The following is a 20,824-nucleotide window of genomic DNA, read 5'->3' on the forward strand; positions in this document are numbered from 1 at the left end:
TGAGAATAAGGCTGCACACCCTGCTTATTGGCAGAGGGTTATACACCCATGTGAGACCCAATGGCTATTTGTCAATGCCCAGATACATCCTGTCTCTGCAGATACAGATACCGTCACTTCTAGTGGGTAAAAGTGATGATTGAAAGGGATTTTTTTATAATGTTTTTTAGGAACATGCTGCATATTATACCATGATATCCAGTTCATTGCCTGTATGGAAGCCTGCAATAGCATAAACACAGCAGTGGCTGCAAGCATCGCCACAAGCAAAGAACATCAGGGTTCACTAATCTCTATCTGCAGCCTCTTCCTCTGCTCCTCTAATCAATACCAGACTACACGGCACACACCAGGTTTCGAAGAGGCTGCAAGTCCACTGATCTCAATCACTGCCCTTCAGCAGATAAGGCCTGTACAAGAATTGGACGCAATAAACTCGTCAGCTTTCTGCACTTTTTTCTCCCAGCTCAACTCATTAGGTTAATTAAGATGGTAATAGGGAGAAGAGAAGATCTGAGGACGCCTGCTAAGTCCAGTGAAACTAGACCTGGCAGCTACTCTGAGCCTACAGACAAGATTTCACTGAGCATAATTTGTTTACAAGTATCTGTCAGAAAGACAGCCTTCAGCCTCCAGTCTGTCTCTATCCTGTTTTTTACTCCTCTGCTACCAAGGTTTCTCCTCTGTTCCTCCTCCCAGCTCTACTTAATTAGCACAGGTGTTTCAGATGGTGAAGAGCTAAGCCTCCTCTCTTAAAGGGATGAAAATAAATGAAAAAGGAGAAGAGGCAGGTGTTTTCTGTGGGTGATAAAGATAGCACAATAACAGATGTAGTTGTGTCACTTGTACATATTGTTGCACGGTGTACCGATACTTGAAAGGTACCGCGATACCCTGCCATTAAAAACGGTACGATTCCTCCGTTTCATTAGTATCGGTACTTTAAGAATGACGGGGAAAAATACTCCGGTGAGAAAGCGCCGTTTTAATAAGAGCCGTGTGTGTTCAGCGCTCTGCTTCCACTCCCTGCACTGCAGCCGTGCCTGCAGTCCCGCCCCTCTCAAGCACGCTCTAAGTGCCTCCCCTCTCTCGTGCACTCGGCCACGCGCTAGCTGCCAGAGCATGTGAGAAAACGAGAAGCATGGCTGCAAGTGGGAGTGCAACTGCTGCTGCGCCTCAGCTTGTTGACAAAAAAGACGCCAGAAGCTAAATTTGGAAGTATTTGAGCTATATCTCTGACAGTGAGGGCAAGCCTACGGACACCACAAGGCCTGTCTGTGAGAAATGTTTTAGATCCCTGCAAACCAAGGGAGCCAACACATCAAACTTGGCTAAGCACCTCGCCGACCAGCATCCAGAGCTGTTTAAAGAATGTAAAGACAGACAGGTTAGCGAATGTGATAGATAACATAATTACATCATGCTCAAAGCCCATGCCCTCAAATCTAAGTCAAACAAGTGTAATTTATTTTGTGACAAACAAACCTTTTCGTAGTTTGACGAGGCAATTAATGGCAATGTTAACTGTCTAATATGGCTATCTTTTTAGCTAACTTACCAATGTGGCTAACATCTGCAATGTACATTTTGTCAATAATTATTTATATTACTGTACTATTACATGTTAATAAAATATAAAAAAAATTATATTTTATAAAATAAAAAAGTTGTTTGAGATGATGCTTAATTTTATTTCATACGAATTATTGTCATTTATTTAGTTTATTGTTCTCATTGTTTAAAAGTTTCTGTTATGGTTCTGGTGTGAAATAAAGCACAATAATTACATTTAAGACTGTTTCCCTTTTTTTAAGAAAAGTATCGAAAAATAATCGGAATCGCAATTCTTGACTTGGTATCGGTATCGAAACCAAAATGTTGGTATCGTGACAACACTACTTGTACACAAGGCAGGTGTCAAAACTGACTATTGCTCAAAGCAAATGTAAATGGAGCTGGCCCAAGCTGTGTTAGAAGAGAGTCGTACAACATGTCCAGCAGCAAGAGTAAAGAGTCAGATGGCTATAAACACCCATATAATCAAACTAAAAAAAGATTTTACTCTGCACTTTTTCCAAATGAGTCACCGAAAAGAGAGGGGAGGCAGTGATGAAGGGAAGGAGGATAATGAAATGGTCAATCTAATTTTAAATCAAATGTTATTTAAAGAACAACTAAGACTGAATGTACCTTCAGAGGGCCAGTTTTGAGCAAATTTGGAAAATGTAAATACAAAAAATGGCGTGTGTGCAAATGATAGCTGTGTTATCCTTTTAAATGTTAGTATCTGCATCAGAAGATAATGAACTCTGATAAGGACTTCACAAAAAAAATAAACACCAAACCTAATAATAATGGTCAGCTGATTCCTTGATGTAGGCCCTAACATTGTTTCGTGAGAAAAGTTGAGACAGTTATTCAGTGAAAGTATTGCTTTAAAAAGGGGAGATTAGGCCTGGAACTGTATAAATCAACTCTATTAATTCCTCAATCTTGTTCAATCTAGTATAATGTAAGAAACACCTTTACTCAGTCATGAAACATGAGGGGATATCACATAGGGGTTTAATGTAGAAAATGTATAATTAATGGTGGAAAATGTCAGACAAGTTTGTTCTATAATGATGAAAATGTGTGTGGTGTGTGGTGTGTGTGTGTGTGTGTGGTGTGTGTGTGTGTGTGTGTGTGTTGTGTGTGTGTGTGTGTGTGTGTGTGTGTGTGTGTGTGTGTGTGTGTGTGTGTGTGTGTGTGTGTGTGTGTGTGTGTGTTGTGTGTGTGTGTGTGTGGTGTGTGTGTGTGTGTGTGTGTGTGTGTGTGTGTGTGTGTGTGTGTGTGTGTGTGTGTGTGTGTGTGTATGTGTATGTGTACTAATAATAAGTGGCGACCCTTTTTCATTTTTGATTGTTTGTTATGTGGATTTGTAGAGTATTTGTGTTACTGTATGTTCAATAAAGGTGTATTTTTGCAAAATCTTGAGACATTGCCACTGTATGTACTAGGCAGGGCCGATTTTTGGCATAGGCGACACAGGCGGTCGCCTAGGGCGCCAGATCTGGGGGGGCGCTGCGCTGGCATCTCTGGGAGGAAAAAAAAATGTTTGACCGTTGGCACTCATCCAAATTTTCGGCCTTGATGTAACAACGTTCATAATTAAGTAAATGTAACACCCTTTTCACCCCGGTTACACGTTTCATTTGCCCTGTACGATGGGCGCTGTAAGTGATGTAAGTGGGGGATGTTGGCTTATCAGGCGCCCGCAGCTCACAGACAAAGTGCGAGCGTGGGAGTGAGCGAGGGAGAGGGTGCACCGGTACCGGCGCTGTTGTTATTAGAATCTGGTGCTAGCTGCTCTAACGGATATAAGAAGTAGATGTTTCTACAACCAGGGTGGAGGAGAGCTCTCCTGTCAGACTGAGAGGCTCAGTGAGGTAAAGGACTCTCTGAGTGTTTAGATAGTTCACTTTAGTCTAAGTTATCTCAGTGGGTCTCAAACGTTATGCCAACAAATTATGTAAACACATATTACCAAGGCACTCCTTTATAATTATTAGGATAAATAAAAACCCTACCTTACATTTTTATGCGGATGATACTGTGATGTATTGTGCAGGTACCTCAGTTAAGGAGGCTGTTGTTAAATTACAGACTGTTTTTAACACTGTTCAGACTCAGCTCTCAGCGCTTAAGCTTCTTTTAAATGTGGATAAAACCAAGTTAATGCTCTTTTCAAAAGCTAAAAAGTCACCAGGGCCTGTTTTAGATATTGTAACCATGCAAGGAAAAAAACTTGAAGTGGTAACCTCTTACAAATACCTTTGTATCTGGCTTGATGACTGTCTTTCTTTTAAACTGCATGTAAATAACCTGCTTAAAAAACTGAGGGTTAGGCTAGGTTTTTTTTATAGAAACAAGTCCTGTTTCTCTCTTGAGGCCAGGAAAAGGCTAGTCACTGTGACCTTTTTACCTGTGCTGGACTATGGTGATCTATTTTATATGAATGCGCCGGCCAATTACCTCACCAAGATAGATGCCGCCTATCATAGTGCACTAAGGTTTGTGACAGACTGTAAGACTTTGACTCATCATTGTACCCTGTATACAAGGGCAGGGTTGCTTTCACTTACTGTACGGCGGCTAAATCACTGGTATCTTTTTATTTATAAAGCAATGTTAGGGAAACTTCCGTCTTACATCTGTTCCCTGATCTCACAGCGTATTGTAAATGGCTACTGCCTGAGATCTAAAGCTGTGGTTGTATTACATGTGCCAACTGCTAGGACTGTATTAGGAAATACAGCTTTTAGATGCGCAGCGCCGCTAGCATGGAACAGTCTACAAAAGGAATGGAAGTTAAGCAGTTTGATTCCATTTCATGTTTTTAAAGCTAGGATAGACGCTATACAATCAGAAAATATTGGTGTCTGTAAATGCTACTAGTATACAAACTGTAGTATCATATAATGTCCTTTGTTTTCTGACATGTTTGTATTAATGTTTGGAACTAATTGAAGCAGGTCACCATTGTAAAAGAGGTCTATGATCTCAATGGGTTTTATCTGTATAAATAAAGGTTTTGAATTGAAATTGAATTGAAAACAGGTTTGAAATCATTCCAATGTATACTATAGGACAGTAATCCAAAAATATTGTTTAAAGTTGGAGAGATGCATAAATAAATACATTTTAACTAGGTCAAATAAGATATGAATGAACAACAAAAATAAAACAAGCTACATTCGTTTGTTATTGGCTATGGTAGGTTATTGGTTATGTTCATATACTTATTTGATTATTAAAATGTAAACCGATCTTTTTCATATGGGTGTTTTAGAGTTGTACCCCCTAGATCAGGTCTCTAGTAATTGTGCGCTCAAAGTGCACCAGATTGAAGCATTTTACTTTAAAATGTTCAAAGAAATCTTCCCGGGGGGATATCCCCGGACCCCCCTAGAGGATGTGACGTCCACCCCCCAATTCAAACATGTTCATACAATAATGAATACATTTGAAGCCATTTTGACGTATATTACCTATGTCAATAAGTTTCTGTTTTTGTAGTGTATTTGCCTTTTGTAGAGATTTTTCATTTATTCTTTACATATAAAATCTCGCCTAGGGCAGCAAATTGGCTAGAACCGGCCCTGGTACTAGGCCTCAAGAGCTTTTCTTGTGCTGACACATAGAAACAAATTGGCGGGGCGCACTTCGCACGCGCACCGCTGCTATGACTCCATCCTAGGGGAAACACTGAAAGCATAAAGTAAAGAGTTGTACCAATCAGGACATACTTTACCAATCAGAAAAGGAACTATCGAATAGTGCAATGGATGTGGTGTGACAGGTGTGAGCTTAGTTATATGGCTATCCAGAATTGGTTCTCTGAATGTGTAATACGTTTACACACAGCTTTGTATTCATTACAGATCTTGATGAAAGCTCATTCTCCTCTTTCTTGTGCAGTAAGAGTGGGACAAATGTGTGGTAGAATACCCACTTAAAATCCCTTGGTTTACTATTCACTATTCACAGCATCTGGAGAAACTGTCTCTTCCAGTCGTTGAGTTTATAAAACACAAGCCAATTCAGAAGCATGCAACGTCCAATTCTGGAGTACAGTACATACATCAGAGAGATATACAACGACCTACCAAGCTGCTACTACACATTATGCCCAGTTGTATGTCCCTACACACAATATAAAATATACATCAAGTACACAATGTATACAAGCTAATCCAATATACCACAATAAAGAGAAGCAATATAACCTTCCTAGTTGTATATTTATGGATAAATAGATGCAAAGACAAGTTTGCATTCATACATTATTAGGTCAGTCAGCCATTGGGTAGCATTACGCTGACCACTGCTTTATTTAGTGGCTCATCAGCCAATTTAATCTGTAATTCAAACCATTTAGTGCTTTTTCGCCTTACTTCCACGCTGCCTCTTCCATTTTTGGGGGATTTTTTTAACAAGCAAAACACACAGGCTGACAGCTGCATTGCAAAGCACAGCAAAGCAGTACCAGTGTCAGTTTTTTCTCAGGCTTAAGAGCCGACTGTTTCATCAGAATCACAGTTGCATGAGAAGAGTTGGTTGTTCTGTTCGTCTCTTCACTATCTTTGTGTTTGCAGTCACGAACAGCACGGAACATTTGTGGAGACTGTGGTAATCTGGCTGACAGCTGAAGGGTTTAGCGATGTGTTCCTGTGCAACTGTTAACAGAAGACCTGAGTTGACCTGAGCACGTGCATCAGTGCAGTTCATTGCCATCAAATGTAGATGCTAAAGAGTTTAACAGCAACATTACCATATTTTTCTACAAGTTTTCAGGGAGTGGAATGAATAGGGCAAAATGTAACCTTCAAAATACAATGTTCTAGTATTTAGTTTGCATTGTCCTTTATGACAACCCACCCCTGGTTTTTCCTTACCAGGCACTATCTTTGCATAGTTTGACAAAATACTACATTTCTAGGAAACTGCTAGCCAAGAAACTATCAAAGAGGAGCATACAGTGACTTCTCTTCACACCTTTTACACACAAGCATTACTCCAGTTCATATCCGTGCTATTCATATATTAAAAATGAATTGAGAACAGAGTTTTGAGGTCAACCAAGCTCATCATATCTGAAATCCTATTAACACACATACTGTCATCTGCTGTGCTCATCAGAATGGAAGGAGTTCAGATTACACACTAGGGCGTTCGATTTGAGTTCCCTGACAGAGTGAGCTCCTCTTCTCCCTTCCAAATCTCTCCAGTAACTCCGTAACCCCCAAGTAGGTTACCATCTGAATACTGATGTAGTCATTCCCTCAGTCAGAACACAGTGAAGAGTCATAGTCCCAAGGCCCCTGCGCAAGGACATCCTCCTTGAACCATTATCACCCTTACATCTCTTATCAGCCCCAGCCTGGCGAACATGATTAAAAAATGGCCGGGACATACTGCCTCTGCACCTGGAATTTGACGAGTCCCTGCTGTCGCATGTCAATCAAGCTGAGAGGTGCAGATGTGCACTGACTCACAACCCCAAATAGCCAATTAAGTTGACTGTAGCCACATGGCATATGCCATACATTAAGCCGTCCCAGTAGGAAAAGTGTAGAGTGATGACTGGGAGAACAGAACAGTAAGTGGCAACTGATCTCTGGCAGTCTGCGGCAGCCGCTGAAACTCAAATCCCCCATAAAGAGAGAAGATTAGGCAGAGGAGAGAATAAATAAAATGCAAGAAGAAGATAGTCAATTAGTAGAAGAAGCAGGCTCGGAGAACCTGAAAGTAGGCTCCAGCTAGCTGCAGTGGACTCAGCAAATAAATCTAGGGCTTAGTAACTGGAAAGCAAATAGGGTTCTTCCTGAGAGCAGGACTACAGGCCCTGAAATGGTCCCAGACTGAAAATGCATGGATACTGGTTGGTTCCCAAGGTTATACAGGATATGCAAGTGAGAAAAGACAGATGGGAGCATGGGAGGTAACAAGCATCTGGAGGAGAAAAAAATAAATAAATCTGAGTTAAAAAAAAATACTAAATGTATTAAAAAGAAAAGGAAGCACTTAAGAGCACCATGTTTAGTTTCATCACCTTGGGACCTGATCAACTGGTGTCTTTTGTCAGCACAAGACAAATCACAGCTGTTGTTAAAACCTACATGAGAAATGAGTGCAATGTACTGCTATGGATTACACTCTGGGGGCTGAAGAATGTATTGTGCAACAAGTCTCCCTCAGTCAGCATCAAGCATCCACTGTGAACTGCTTCCAAGAATGAGAGGTTCTTCTCTTTGTATCAAGGTTGCACTTAAGAACCACAATGAAAAGAAATGTAAACAGTGTCTTGCTGTAGAGTTCTAATATATTAATATTAAAGAACTGGAGAGGGAATAAAAATGGCCTGGCAATGCTAGGAAAGGTCCAATGTGGAGCAGAGAGCTTGTGTCTTGCCTGCAGCACTATAAAATGCCCATTTGGATATGATTCAAAAGACAATATTGATGTTTGATAAAATTCACAAATCAAAGTGAACTGCAAGGCTGCCCGCCGACTTGGCTGGAATACAGGCCGGCGAGGGGGACTCGGTGAGGCACGGAGAGCTAGTTCACAAGATGTGGAGTTTTGAGAGTGATGTACTAAGATCAACTCTAAGTGCCTTTTCTGCCCACCCCAAAGAAAGTAGTGAGAAGTAATGAGAGATAGATTAATACGATAGTCTTCGTCCAAGATTAATAGGAATTCATGTAGCACAGAATATCATAATTTAATTCAGTCAGAGCTGGTTGATGTCGCCAGGGAAAAGAAAGTTTGGGGCTCTCTGCTGGAACTGCTACCCCCGCGACCCGACCACGGAAAAGCGGGAGAAGATGGATGGATGGATGGAATTTCACATCCTATCTGTTGAGCGACTTTGTCATGGAAGTTATTTTATACATTCTTGTTAGGAGGTCACAGAGAGGCTTTCCCAAATCCTTGATCCTCAACATTTCAAATACACCATCCCTCTCTGAGACCTGTCAGCCATCAGCATCAAATCATCCCATGAGAAATGTATAGTATAACTATAGGTAGAGAATGTATATTATTCAATTGGAAAGAACAAAAGTTAAATGGCTTAGTTGGAGATGCCGCTATAACCAAGACTGCAACAGATACTGTGTCCTTGGGCAAGACACTTCACCTGAACTTGCTCCTGTGGGTATTGTCCACAGTGACCATTGCATGTATAAAAAATATGTGTAATGTGTATTTGTAAAGCGCTTTGAGCATCTGGAAAAGCACTATAATAAATGTAAGGAATTATTATTATTATTATTATTATACTGATTGTCAATGACCAACCGTGACTTTGCTCGTTATTTTCTGTTATAGCAGCTGGTGTTAATACTGAATATCGAAGATCTGTTAGGGTTTACTCCGAGTTAGCTGCCCATTTTGGTTCAACGGCCAAACAACACAGGGTGTGTGGGTTAATGTTTTAATGATGAGTGTTGAGGGCTATTTTACATACTGCTCATAAATCTGACACAGTGGGATTGAGCTTGTTGCCCTTTATGGCCACAAGATGGGATTCAATCATCATCTGCATCAAACCATTCAGTGACACCTTATGCCATGTAAGAAAACATGTTGCAGTTCCAAACATGTTTCAACTCTGCAGTTAGTTTATTTGGAGTCTGTTCATCCAGGGGTTTTGCACTACTTTTGCCATTATTTGTGGTGGTTACATAAGGAGAGGAAATATGACCATACACAGCCTGTATGTCTGCTGCTGCTCGTACGTTGGTTTATTTTTATCTTCAAGCCAATGGAGTCTCATAATAAAAAAAGAGTCCTGCTGTCTAACTCCAAATGAATAAATGCATGGTTCTCCATGTTAAAGCAAATCCTGCCCTTGCATTATGCTGCTGGAAATAAGTATTGCAAAAGGAATATGAACCTATCTGAATAAATAACTCCAACTTTTCAATGGAGAAAAAGAAAGTAGAAGTTATTTGTTTTTGGGACACCAAATCAGTAAATGTATAGTTTTTAACACCCTCACCTAAATTACAAGACGAAGTGTGACAACATGACAAAGCCTAAATGCAATGTGTTCCTGTATTGATGGATTTGTTCACTAAAATGACACAAAGTGGTAGGTACGGACTGGGATGTATTCAGCCAAGAAACAGCGAGATACAATCTGTAGAAAGTGTTATCTAAATGACATTTCCTTTTAAAAACACAGAAGATACCACACTATATTCATCCCCAAAACAAATCCCTTGCAGTTCAAACCATCTGGGAAATTAGAGGTTAATCTTGGATGATTACCTCAGAAAAAAATGTGCAACATTTGTCCAGTTCACTTGAATATTCTTTATGAGTTTACAAGCTCAATGAGTTATTGATTTGCAGATGTGAGAACCTAACCTCCCTTGTCGCATAATAACAAGGGTGAGGCTGGAGCGAGGAGAGCATTTATCTGTGTCTACATAGTGCAAAGGGAAATTACACATCCATGCCTTCTTTATTTTGGAGCCTGATACTCGGCTAATTTTAGAGTCCATTACAGAGGCCATCTTTGAAATCCACCCTGATGTACTGTGACCTGGGGGGGCTTTGTGAGACTGCATAAATGAATGGCTGCCAACTACTTGACTCAAGGCACCAGCTCTAGTTTACCTTCGAAGAAAACGATCAATATGCCCACTCATTTGTACATTGCAAGTCACTAAGTGGTACAAGAGGAGGTGACAAAAACAAGGAGTGGAAGACTAAAAGTTCTGTTTATAATGAACCAGCTGTCAGTCTGTTACACTAAACAAGGTGTTGTCCCGTCTGAAAATCACTGAGAGCAATCTGTTTATTTACACAACAAAATGATCTTCCTATCACTGAAAGGAACTGACTCAATTTGAAGGTCTTTGTCATAAAATCATTGGTCGCGAAATGATCTTCGCCAACTATCTTTTCACAAACAAAGACTGAGTGAGTTGCACTTCTTTTCTGCCGGTGTATGGAGAAAAAAATGTATTTCTATAATGTGTCCATCAGGTTTTCTATTTTTTCTCTCGACCGCAGGTAGGTCAGAATCTCTGCCCTGCTGGTTCTTTATCTATGGCAGCTTGTTTTGCACATATTCTACCTCTCATGTATCACTGTCCAAACAGTTGACAAGTAGTGCAGTGGATATGGATCATCTTAGACAGTCAGATTAAACAACTCCCAAAGGTAAAATGTGCAAACACACACACACACATACACACAGGCATATTGTCATAATAAAAACGATAAAAGATATAAGTCCCATGGGAGAATCGCATACAAACTGTACGTCAGTGATTCTCAACGACCTGGTACTGGTCTGTGCAGTGCTTTCAGCTGGGCAGCAGAGATGTTCTGTGACATAAGCAGACAACTTCTGCAACAAACTCCAACTCTGTGGAGGCTCTCTGGCTCTTATCTCTAAGGATCTATGTTTTTAGAATGAGGCCCATGTAATGACTGTCATTCTATTACATTTCGAAATTGCTCAGGTGCACCTAAAATGGGATTTTCTTTCGTGTTCTGTTAGGGTGTCAAATGACCCCTGAAGTACACGAGCATCAAGGAAAATGACATGTCTTTACCCCGCATCACGGCTAGTGGCAGTGTGAAATGCTTGAAAGGCTAAAGTATGGATGTATACGGTAGCTGGTTAACCTTCACAACTTTGGGGTGTTGGGCTCCCATGTCCAATCTATCAATTGATCAAGAACGCAAAGAGACCATGAATCTTACTTCACTTTTCTTGTCAGCACATTGCAAATGACCCTTGCAGATGTAATATCATGTTTGCTCAGCCAGGCACTTATTCAAAATAGAAGCAGAAAACTGCACTTGGCTTAACACTTTCCATTTTTCCACTGGAGGAATGCAGACCAACAGACCAATAGAAAGACTAGCTCACTATTGTTGAGTATTAGCTTCAATGTTAGCATAAGCTTATAATGTAATTACTGAAAATACATTCCCTGGCCACTTTATTAGATACACCTATAATTATCATTCACGAGGCTTATAGTGACCATTTTTAGTAAATATTGTTGCACCAAGGTATTCTAATAGGCTATTCTTCCCCCTGATGTTTGGGAATAGGGTGGGAAAGACTTTATAAAACACCTTAAGTCCAATCTAGTCCAACAAAATGCAAACACCATCTCCGATAATAAACAAATATCCAATGTAATACATTTCTGACTGTTGATCAAATCAAAACTAAAGATTATTTATATAATGTATGGCTGATCTGTTGTATTGGATCGCTTTGGATTTTAAAAAAGGTATGCTAAATACAGTGGACTGAGTGTTATTTTATACTCTTTGAATAGTTGTACTGAGTAACAATCAGAACAATGGAAATAATAGGGCATGGATAATATATCTCAAGTCGTAGCAGCTAAGCTTGTACTTATTAAAACTATTATTTTTCATTGTGATCCTTTGTTTTATTTTCTTGTTTTGCTATAAAATGTCTCGACAGCAGTTCACAGCATGCCGTGACAGATATAATTACACGTTTAATTGCGTTTCCCTGCTTCTTAGGTTTAAATATACATTGAATACAGAAGAATATTACAGAAAAGGCTTGCAGAATGTTAACGAGTTTGAACGGACTTTGACCCCTGAAAGGGTACCTAGGAGTTGTGCTTTCCTGCAGCATCTTAGCAACACCATTTTTCTTGTAACTAACTGTGAATCCATTTCAGATTTTTGATTTCTAAATCAATGATGACCTATGGGAGTTTGAATCAACTGTAATATTTCCTCATTCCCCTCAGTCGAAATGTTGTGCATGCAAAAGGCCAAAGGTAACTAGAGAGATGGCTAGAGATAAGTAGTACTAAGTAATGGTAGTCTCCTAAATTAAGTTTCAAGCTCAAATGAAAAATTGCACATTAAGGTCCACTTTGGATTTGTTCATCAGGTTAACTGACATAGATCAGTGACATCATCATAAGCCACCAAAACCCCCTGAATCACTGCCCACATTTCAGTTTAAACAGGTCTCATGCTGTGCATATAATGTCTGTTTTGAGAGCTTAATAGGCAGTACTTAGGCAAGATAAAGTACCTAGGTAAAGCATAGTGTACAGTACACACACAGGTAGAAGTGAAGGACATTTCTTACCCACTTCACTGTAGCCCTCCAAAGATGTGCCTGGAACACACAACCTTGAATACTGCCCGGTAATGCAAAGAAGGAGTGGAAATGGGAAGGGTGGAGACAGGAGTGGTATACCTAAGTGGCGTTAGCATGCTGTGTCTATCATGCCATGGACATTGTTGGTGTAACCTTGAGCAAACAACTACACCAGCTATATTAGCACAATGAATATGTTAAACGTGACCTATGGAGGCACGGAAGAAAACAGGAAGCCAGCTCAGCAGGCAGAAAAAATAGCCTCATTTCTTTTAAAGTGCCATATTTAATCTACGCTATTTGTGAGGATTCAATCATGAGTGTGAGCATGCTGCAGTGACGGCTGGCTAAATGAAGTGGGACAGATGCAGAGCACGCTGCTCCCCTCCACTCACAGGAAAGACACTTCCTTAAAGCCTTGCTCAGACTACAGGAGTTTTTAAATCCTAACCAATTTTGATGCGGTTGCACTACTCACATGCTGACCAACTTCCAAAATGTTATTTTTTGCAAGCTGCTGATTAAAGTGAGCGGGGATAGCCCCAAAGTAAGCAAGTTTGCCCACCTCTGCACCTTTCATCAATCCAATCATAGGGTTTTCACTGAAATGTGGTTAAGATATGTGGGATGAGTATTAATAGCAGGCTCCTGTTTCTGCAACAGAGGTGTTCACCCTCAAAGTACCATTACTTTAATTACCATTATTTGTTTTGCTAGTAATTATGTTTGATAATAATATTCATAATTACAAAATGATGAGCAACTATCTTATAATAGGGATTTCCAAGAATAACCGGATATAAAGCCAGATCCAGGCATGTGTTTATTGCAGTCTAGATTTCAGCAATAAGCAGTCTGTGGGCCAAATCTGGCCCATGACCAAACTTTAAATCTATAAATATAACAGGGAATATACATCCAAGCTGGATAATGTGTGGGCTATTTCCAAGTGAATAACAAAAATATTAATATTCAGACAAACACAGGAATTAAAACATAAAAGGTCTGTCTCCGCTGCAACAATAAACAGGCTTTGGCCTCCATGTGCTGAGGCACTGCCCCTTGGTTGAACCTCATTGCCAGCCACTCTCCGGGTACGCCAGCTGTCAACAATAACAATGCTCCATTGTGCTCTTTTAACAGTGGAACGGTTTCCTAATGCACAGCATTGCAAACCAGGGAACTCTGGAGCGCACAAACAAATAAACAGCAGCCAGTGAGTGGCCCGAGTAGCACCACTTCACCCATCTCTGAAATGGAGCCATGAAATTCACCATTCTTTTTTTTATTTGCTCTGAATGGCATCAGGTAATCTACCAAATGTTGCACCTCCGCCAATTGCAGTACAACAAAACAAAGACATAAAGCCTTACTAGTTCCACTAAAAATAGAAATCTGGCATTTTGTGTGAGATTCTAGAAGAGGATTATCCTGAACATCTGTGACAGAGGCTTTACCTGTAGGTTAGTTTTGGGCTTGAGGACAGGTCTGCTGCTGGTCTGTCTGTGCTCTCCTGATGCTGAAGTGGTTTTTGTCAAGCTGCGCTGTCCTTCCACTCTTCTATAGTACTCTATTAAAAGCAATATAACATCTGGTATAGGTGGGTGATGTGTAACAAGCAAAATCAACAGAATACATTCAAATATATTTGAAGGCACTAGCCTCAATTTCAAGCAAGTCAAGTCAGTTTAATTTAAACAACTCATAATCCCACATTTCAAATTTGCCTGAAAGGGTGTGAAATAGAAGCAATATGAATTCATTTGTTTCTGCCCATTTAGGGCTTGTCAAAAGAAAACAGTATAGGCCTATGGGCGAAACTCAGTATTAGACTATTTTATATAATGTGATCATCTTACAAAAAATGTCTTGTTCAAATGAATGATCCCAGCGAATTGGAGATGTAAATTGAACACATTTGATATTGAAGATGTTGTCTTCATTTATGTAATTAACTCTAATGTATTGCAAAACAGTGAGAAATAGTTAAATGCATTGAACATCAGTTTGATTAGGAAAATAATTAAAATATTTTCTTGCCGGACAGACAGCCAGGTGACCTTTTAATGAATAACAATTGTATTATCCTTTCTTAAATTAGAAATGATCACAAGTAGGTGTATTATTCAACATATTTTGTTAACGAAGTAATTGTAGCTTCAAAGTCAAGATGTGCTGGTTGTTGTGTCTCATATCAAAAGTTGTTTCCAAAGTGAAATATGGTAGATAATAACACTTGCTAGCCCTTAGCTTTAACATCCAGCACTAACCATATTACTTATTGCAACTGGATAGAAATGACTGACAGCCTTTGTGCCGTTGGTTGGTGTCCATTACAGAAAACTTAGATGCCCAACTTACCGACTAGAATACAGTTTAGCTAGCAAGTCCACGTGGTTGCTAACTAAGGTTTTCAATTTAGCCACCACGATATTTGTAATATATTTTTCCACATGTTCCAGACAAAAACGCCATAGTTACGTAAACATCCGTGTAAAAGCTCTGTGCGGTTTCTCCGCCAATGTAACGCTACACACCTGTGCAAAACTACAAGCAGGTGGCCTACTGACAAAAACGATAGTCCTATCCCAGAATAACGCGATAATCACTTCAATTATTATTATTAATCATCACAAGCAGGAAACTCAATTAAAGATCACGTACCTTCATTATGCATGAACGCCTCTCTATTGTTTTATGTTTTGTTTCACTTAAACCTTGTTTTTCATCTTAACTTGCATCAGTGAGAACCATAGAGTTGAGAACGAACCGCGTGCGGCGTGCGTTGACGCTTGGATGTGGGCGTATCTGAAGCTTGGGGATTTTTTGCGAGCAACGCGACCAACAACCAATCACATGAATCTCCCGCCCCCGACATACAAAGCAATAGCAATGTTAAAACGAAGTAAACTGGATATAAAATCCCCAAACAGGCGAAAACCTACCAGTTGCATCCACTGTCTCTGCCACCTCCCTCCATGCCTCGCTCCTCCGGTTGTATCCCGGTAGATGAACAGAGTCTGATCATACAGCACCGGGTGATTCACTACCGCTATAATGAATTTTCCCTCCATTTTTTGTAATATGAGGAAATTACCTGCGTAGTCTCTCCCAGCATACACGCGGTTTGATTGGCTAGCGCTTGTACTGGCAGATTTGCATAAACGGGATTTCATTGGCTGACGCCTCGGTCGAGGCGTCAAAAGTTGAACATTGCTCAACTTTTGAAGCCAGCAACGCCAGCAACGCTCCACGTCGCTTCCCAAAATGCAGTTCGGCTAAAAGTGACGTCACCCCATTCAAAGTGATGGGCAGAAGCGTTGGAAGCTTCATCGCACGCCGCTGTGTGGACGGGCCGAACCCTCAAGTTTGGATAATGAAACGTGTAAAAAATGTGTGTAAATATCCTTCCAATAACAATGAATTATTCATTATGAACAATAATTATTTATTATTGGTCATAATGACTAATCCTCACATGCTGGTAGTTGTGTTTAAAACTAAGTCTCTGAACTAGATTTGCAGGACAATACATCGTGGATATGAACCCAATCCATAATTGCATTATAGCCAATCCAGGATCATCCATTCCCTATTAATGAGCTGTCAAACTTAAAGTGTTCCTCTGGGGCATAAATTGTAGCATTTGGCATCACATAGCCTACTGTATGAATATGAATTGCCAAGCTGCAGATACACTTATTAACATGAAATTGATTCTGAGTAAATATCTGACTTATAACAAGACAGCCAACAAAGCAGTTTGTGTTTATGGATGCAGCATTTATTCATTTTGGGATCAACACAAAGTACTTGAGCTTGGAGAAATGCAAACATCATCGGCTGGCATCAATATCACACAAACAGGGGGATACCATGCAGCTGCCAATAAAAATCTCAGCAAATATGTTGCTGAAAAATTTAATTGAATAAACAAAGCAAAAATGATATAAGACTAAATAGAACACATTTATATTGGACTAAAATAAATCCTATTTTAGTCTGATGTGTTACTAGGATAATCAAACTGTTAATTCCCTCTTTAATTTACAAAAGCATTTCATAAAATAAAAAAGCAAATAAGAAAAACATCTGCACTGTTTTATTTGTGATTATCACCAGTTGCTGCCCAGGGGTTGAATGCTTCCCACATTTTAATGTACAACTGCATCACTTCACAGCACATTAATCTTTTCAGACGATAAACTAAAAGGATTTTGTTTGTTTTGGCATCCACAGCAAAAACCTGTGGATGCCACGAGAGGAGCCAGAAACAGAAACTAAATTGAACCACAAGGTGGGGCTAAAAGTGAGCTTCTGTGATTCCCCAACCACCCTCTCTCACTATATATCATTACAACATCACGTTCACTTATCCCCTCTTTGGTTCATTGTAATAACATGAGTACAAGTCAAAATTCTAGTGTGTACGGAGTGTTAAATAAACACTTAACCACAAAGGTAATCCATCATGCCCTAAATGAATTTACGTTTGATCTGTATCACTCCACTAAATTGAGCACTTTATCACTGAATGTGTCCCTATCATCCGTCACGATATAGACGTCCTTCTCGGCCTCTGCCTCCTGAAAATGAATGATTTGGGATCCCTTATTGAGACTCCGAGCCGTGCTCTCAATCTCTGCTGCACAAGGACCCTTTTTCCATTCATCCAACATGCAACAATTAGGCTGTAGCAGGAGTTTTCCAACGCAAAAGAAACATAACAATGTAAAAGAACAAATTAATCCGGCTGAGAGAGCGTTTTGAATCAGAAGCAGACTGGGTAAAACATCACTCATTATGCTGGATAATCAATATCCCAACTTCTGCTGCACAATGAAGCGTTAGCCTAAACAGGAGGATAGTCAGTCCTTTGCGCAGCGTCTTTTCAAATTGTCATTAAATCCTTGAAGCATTCAACAGGCCTACTGTACAGTTTTCCAAATGATGCTCTTAAATACATTTCTTATGTTGACTTAAAAAAAACGTGCCTTACCTGGTAATCTGTGTTCTGTCTGTTGTCCAGTTCGGAAATAAATTCTCTGTTAGTTTGGATCAGCTTTTCCGTGAGTGTCCGCTGCCTGCAGGAATACGTCGTTTTGCAAGAAAAGCGTAATTGCAATGTAACTCAATTCCCCCTCTTTATAGTTCTCTGGATGTTGTTCCGTGCCTCCCTCCACACACCGAGGCAGAGAGATGTGCAGTAAAACGTGTTACAGATCACAGCAACAGCAGTCCAGTTAAATCTGATCTTTAGACGATAAAATATGTTTCCGTAATGTGGGGCATCAGCGCGCCCCGTGAATCAAAAAACATCCACATCCCAAATAGTTGGAAAAATAACCCTTTTCACTTTATCCCCCGAAGAAAGCAGTCCTTTTCACACTTTTAGTCTTGACTACTTACGTTGCCTTGATATCTGATAGGCCCACTGAACAGGAAGGTCTCTATATATTAGGCTTATTCTAACGAAGCCGGTGATGCTGCGTATCCTGCATCCCACTACCAGCCAGGGAAGAGTGCAATGAGAAAGCCAGTCAGTGATTTCGCCTTGTGCTGTGTGCTCCTTCAATCAAACAGACCGGTGAAACACGCTCTGTCTGTATTCTCTTGTGGTGTAGATGTAGTCTTTTACGGTCGGGTAAACCCACTGCGGTCCGGTGGAAAGATGCAGAACAGATTGAGGTGCAGGCGAAGTCTCGTCCCTTTTGCTTGTGCGCACACACTCGCAGTCAGAGGGGATTTTTCTGTTGGTGCCTTCCTCACACCGCCTCTGACCAAACGTGAAAAAGAAGAATCCGGACTCCTGATGCATTTATATGAGACTAAAACTATAAAGGTTGTAAGGAGTGGACTGCGTTATTTTAATCATGTCAAAGCTCATCTGACATAAAAAGGAACATGTAAACGAGATTCTTTAATATGACTGTACACTGCAAGGTTCAGCAGTGGTTAAACATAGTATGAGAAGACTTTGTTCTATCGCCAGCATTAATGCACAGTGAGGAATTATGTGTTAATATAGGCAGCACATCACTTTGATGCAACTCGCTGTAAGCAAATGTATTCATACCTGTTTACTGCAGCCTAGGGCAGGTGAAAATGGAAATACTTTTTAATGTTTCTTCAACCCGGTCTACTGGGGATACAGCAGCAACATTTGGAGGGCATGCACAGACAGAGCAGCAACAAGGTGATCTCCATCCTCGACAGATGGAAAGTACAACACCACCTCTATAGAGCACCCCCTCCCCCGCTGACCTAATCGCCAATCAACAAACAGCCTATTGCCTTGAGTTGCACTTTTACATCTGTCAACATCTACTGGGATTCAATGGGTCAACAATAAGGTCAAACTGCTGCTCCATCTTGCCCTTTAACTGGTTGTGAGTCAAACTTTTCTTCTTCCCATGTCTTATTGCCACGTGTTCATTGTGCATTAGGAGGAGATGTGAGATGCAGCAACAAGGGATTGTAAACAGTACATTTCTCTGAGTAAAATTGACTCAAATTGAAGAACATTTTAATCTAAAAATATTACATTTGGTCCCAACCTATATAGAGTAAAATGTACTCTTTGTTCAGAGTTGTATTTTTAGAGTTCATTTTACTCTATTATGTGCTTAGATTTGACTCTGCTTAATGGTTATTTACTCTATGTAGTGTATATTAAAAACAACTCTACTGCCATTTTACTCATAATAGGTCATTTTACTCCAACTAGAAGGTAATTTTACTCAGAATAGAATAAATGAACTATAATGATCTTTATAATAAAAAAGGTCAATAAACCAAAGTGCTTAAGTAACACGAGTGGGCGTGTGTGAAGCTGACCATTGAGCGGCCCGACCAAGCAAGGAGGCAGAGGCAGAGTTAAAATACAACCCGGTGTGGGCATTTATTCATACTTTTATCCATGTACTTTTTTCTTTTAATGTTTAATTGACTGCCATGTATTTTTTTCTTTTAATGTTTATTTTATTAGCTTTTCTTTTTAATGACTGATTTTAAATGCCATTTTCTTAATCTCTTTCATTTTTTGTAAAGCACTTTGAATTGCCTTGTGTTGAAAAGTGCTATATAAATAAACTTGCCTTGCCTTGCTGTGGTTCATGATACACAGCCTCAATATGACTGTCTCACGTGAACACAGTCACCAGCAACAAGGACCTCTCACACACACTAACAGGAAAACAGAACCTAAATACACACAGGACTAATCAAACCAACAAGACACAGGTGAGGAGGGAGGAGAAAACAGAGGGGCACCAGGTGAACACAATCACCAGCAACAGACAAGACGGGAGGGGGAACACTTTTCAAACTACAACAGGAAACAGAGACAGACAAACTAAAACATAGACAGATCGTGACAAATAGATGCATAAATGACAGATTCACATGCTTTCTGTGCAATGTTTTAGCGTGGAACAAAGTAATATACTCAATAATGAAGCTATATAATATAAGAGACCGAGATCTACGGCCCCAGAGATCACCTCCGTTACAGCGTGGTCATGGTTTGACTCCAATAGAATTGACTCTGCATTTTTGATCGCACTCTAGAAGCTATGAGTAATAAATACACTCAAATGATTAAATATCACTATTTCAGAGCAAAATAGTAATTACTCTGGAAAAAATACTCACCAATATTTCCTGTGTATCACACCACATGTAGTAGAGGACATACATGTGTGGTTAAACACCAAACACTGTAGTCAAAGGTGAAGGTTGATGCAACATGTGAGAAAAATGTAAAGAAAAGACATTATCACCCTATCACAATTCTGCTCTCAGTACATCCGCCAATCATGCTGTCTTTACACTGGAGACACTCCAAAGAAATACTGGAAAGCAACCATGTAACAATATTGCTCAAAAGAGAATTGCTCAGAGAATCGGAGAATTGTGTCACGTAAAAGCCTGATGGGAGATTAACGTTGAGGGAGGCTTTTCCCATGACAGACTAGGGATGTTTTATTCCTTAGAAATCACCTGCAGCAGCAGCACACCCAGGGCCATGTTAGCCGCAGGAATAACACTGAATGAATGAATAGATGACACTGTTATATGCAAGTGTAACAGCACATTGTCTACATGCTGTCACTAATGAATTTGCATACCATATATTGTATGATGATAACAAAT

General features: G+C 40.0%; 1 protein-coding gene across 4 annotated transcripts in view; it reads right to left on the reverse strand.

The window, feature by feature from the left end:
* grik4 (glutamate receptor, ionotropic, kainate 4) overlaps window positions 1–18,369 on the reverse strand; it is a 329,869-nt gene extending 311,500 nt beyond the window's left edge. For all 4 annotated transcript variants that reach the window (XM_034225443.1, XM_034225444.1, XM_034225442.1 and 1 more), the window contains exon 1: window positions 17,670–18,369. The gene's annotated coding sequence lies outside the window, so the exon portion shown is untranslated. The remainder of the gene's footprint in view (window positions 1–17,669) is intronic.
* Window positions 18,370–20,824: the final 2,455 nt, after the last annotated feature.

This window comes from Gymnodraco acuticeps, unplaced genomic scaffold (assembly GCF_902827175.1).
Source record: "Gymnodraco acuticeps unplaced genomic scaffold, fGymAcu1.1, whole genome shotgun sequence".
In the NCBI taxonomy this organism is placed as follows: Eukaryota; Metazoa; Chordata; class Actinopteri; order Perciformes; family Bathydraconidae; genus Gymnodraco; species Gymnodraco acuticeps.